Source organism: Bremia lactucae, linkage group LG3, assembly GCF_004359215.1.
Source record: "Bremia lactucae strain SF5 linkage group LG3, whole genome shotgun sequence".
NCBI classification, from domain to species: domain Eukaryota; phylum Oomycota; class Peronosporomycetes; order Peronosporales; family Peronosporaceae; genus Bremia; species Bremia lactucae.
Window position 1 is genome coordinate 3,802,666 of NC_090612.1, and position 3,254 is coordinate 3,805,919.

Below are 3,254 nucleotides of genomic sequence, written 5' to 3' on the forward strand. Positions count from 1 at the left end.
ATAGGTACAATACTATGCTATAGTTCTTTTTTTTTTTTTTTTTTTTTTGAAATTGAAATATAGTTAAAAGGTCGGAAGTGGAAAGTGGCCAGCTAGACCGGACGGTCTCGACAACGGACTCACCACGACGCACGGACGCAAGTACTCTGGAAACGAGCGTACGTCCTCTGTGCGATGAAGGCGCGCAGGCGGACTCACTCCCTTCACCCGCAGGGGTGGGGAAGAAGCGCGCGAAGCCAGCCCCCGCAGCAGCCGCCACGCGTACGTTTTTATTTTATTTTTATTTTTATTTTATTTTATTTTATTTTATTTTTTTGTGACATTTCATGTAGACTTTTTGCCACATGTCCAAGAGGTGCAAGACCCCAAAGCCGGCGAAGAAGCCATTGAGGCAAACGCCTCCTGTAACGGTGCGACTCAAACCGGGACTGGGTTGTCACCGCATGCGCCGATTATACTGGTGGCTGGGGGCATGAGACCGGAGAGAGTTGCACTTGAGGAGGAGGCGGGAGTCTTGATGGTTTCTGCCGGATTGGGTGAGTCGTCAGGGGAGGAGGACCAATATGATTCTCGTCCCAAGCGGCGTAGACTGCGCCAAGTTTCGGAGAGGGTAGAGGAAGCGGAGACGGAGGACAAGGAGTACGTAGTCGCGCGGGTGCTGGATCGCCGTGGAGAGGGCATCGCTCGGGAATACCTTGTCCAGTGGGAGAATAAGTCGGCAGAATGGAAGGCCGCGAGCATGCTGTCGAAGTGTGCAGCACTGGTGGGGTCGTACGACCGGTATTGCGCTAAACACCCAGAACGCGACATGGCATATGCCGAGTTTGTTAGCTCGGACCTACCAGCCCTCCAATATATGGCCGATAGCCCGAACGACGATTGCGCGCTGCACGCAGTGCAGATGGCGTTTGAGTTAATGGGCGGGCTCCACCGAGAAGTCGCAATTTTGAAGAAGCTCAGCGAGAAGTTTCTGGACCAGATGGTTTGCAGCGATTCAGGCCGAAGGGGCGGACTGAAGCATGTACAGCTGGTGAAGTTTCTCCGCGAAGAGGTTCCGAAGACGGGGTGACGGGTTAGCGTGGACGTGTTTAACAGGAATCAATTCAAGGGCCATGGAGTGGGACCGCTGGGAGTAGCAGCCCTGGCGTGGCGTGCAAGTGAGCCGCTCGAAGATGGTGCGTACATCGTGTACGCACTCAAGTCCTCCCGACGTGGACACTGCATTGCCATGAAAAGGGAGGGAGAGAAGATGTACGTACGGGAAAACGGCCTGACCCAAGGCATAATGACGCAAACCTGGATCCGGAGCATTTGCTCAGTACGTCGCATCATACTTGCCTACGGCGCAGAATAGGGTCCATAAGGAGAGTAATGATAATGGGCGAAATGCACCTGATCCACCTATGATAATCAAAATGAAGCCAAGGCTTTACGCATCCGTTTCTATGGGTACAGACCACGCTGGCGGACGTGTAACGCCGTCGGGTTCTGGCTGAGAAAATCGCTGAAGAGTCGGTTGCGTGACAGCAGAGCAAGGAGAATTTGCTGCTGCGCCTGCTGACCAGGATCGTAAATGCGACGAAGGCGGTGACGAAAGTGCGCGCAAGCCGTTGTCAAGATGACCTGTAATGCGGGGAGAACAGGCGTGGGCTGTCTCCCGTCGAAGAGGCAACGATTGCGGTCTGTCCAGATGAAATGAAGCGTCACAGCACGAAGCGTGTGCCAAGCGTCATGAACTTCGTCATCACAGTCCTTGTAGTCATCACGCACACGCATCTTCCTTGCCAAGGCGATGTCAAGCCAATTCGGTCTCGAACGTAACAGCGGAGAAATAAGCTGGTTCAAAAGACGCCACAGCTGGGTCGCAAAGGTACACTCAAAGAACAAGTGCTCCCCCGTCTCGATGGCGTTGCACCCATCGCGCACGCAATATTGAATGCGTGGGTGAGCAGCTTCGAGGAACCAGAACCGAGAGCGCACAGGCAAAAGACGGAACGCTAGACGGAACTGCAAGTCTTCGAATACTGGGAGCAGAATCGCGCGCAGGTGCTTGCTGTACCGCACAAGCGACCGGATCTGTTCCTGACTCACACGGCGCGAGTGAGCATTCATTGGGTGTGCTTTCGTCGGTGGGGTTGGTGTCCACACCACACGAAGCAAAGCCGATCGTGGAATTACAGGAACCAGGCATACTTTGTCCCCGCTCATGCATCCCAGGTATGGAGGTGGTGGTTGTAAAGCGAGCTGGGCCTGATGCACAAATTCGCGCGCGTTCAGACGCCAGACGATCTGCGTGGCTTCATTGTACAGTACTCGTAGCCACTTCGCCTGTTGTCCGGGTGCCGTGGACAAGAGTGTAAAGTCGATGTGCCGTTCAACAAAGTCACGCTGGGACGGCCACGCACAACCCGCGCGCATAAAGTCCGCCAGCGAACGCATGCGGAAGACTCGGGACACGTGGAGTCGAAAACTGCGTTGCGGTTCGGGAACCATACCAAGACATCGTCGATGTGGTGAGCTGGTGTGCGTTCGTGCAGCCTGCTCGTAGTGAAGCGCAGCATCGGAATGGAACCAGATCGGTTGGTGAAGACCGTAAGCAGCTTGCTCCTCCAGTGGAAGGTCACGCCACGTCAGCTTCCATCGAATTTTGTACCACCAGATCCAGGTTGCTTTCCACCACGGCGAGGCTAGACTCCAAGTGATCATTGCGCCATGCCGGAGCGGAGAGATCACAAGAAGGTCTAAGGCATGTCGTACCCCGTAGCGAGGAAGAATGGACGTCAGAAGCTCAACGCCGGCGGTCGTCCAGTTCCGAGCATTCGCGTCTGGTGCTGCACGAATGAACTGCAGCAGCAATGCAAGACGCTGTCGTTTGAGATGGGCATCTAAGCTGGGGATACCGAGGCCACCTTCACGCTTGGTCAGGTACAAAAATTCGCGCGGGATGAGCTGGACGTGGGATGCATCTCGGTCGTGCTTCCGGCTCAGAACAAATCGGTTCAGCATCGACTGCCACCGCTTCACCACTGTAGCAGGAATCGAGACGTGCTGCGTGTAGTGCCAGAGACGCGAGATCACCATCGTTTGAGCCACCAGAAGCCGGCCACGAAGTGTTCGAGCTCGTCTGTACCACACCTTGACGCCGTCGTAGAAGCGCTGGTCCAGAAAATCGACGATGGCGTCAACGACTGGAGACTGACCGAATGGGATGCCAAGATACTTCACAGTCTCGGTTCGGCCCAGCACGCGCACGC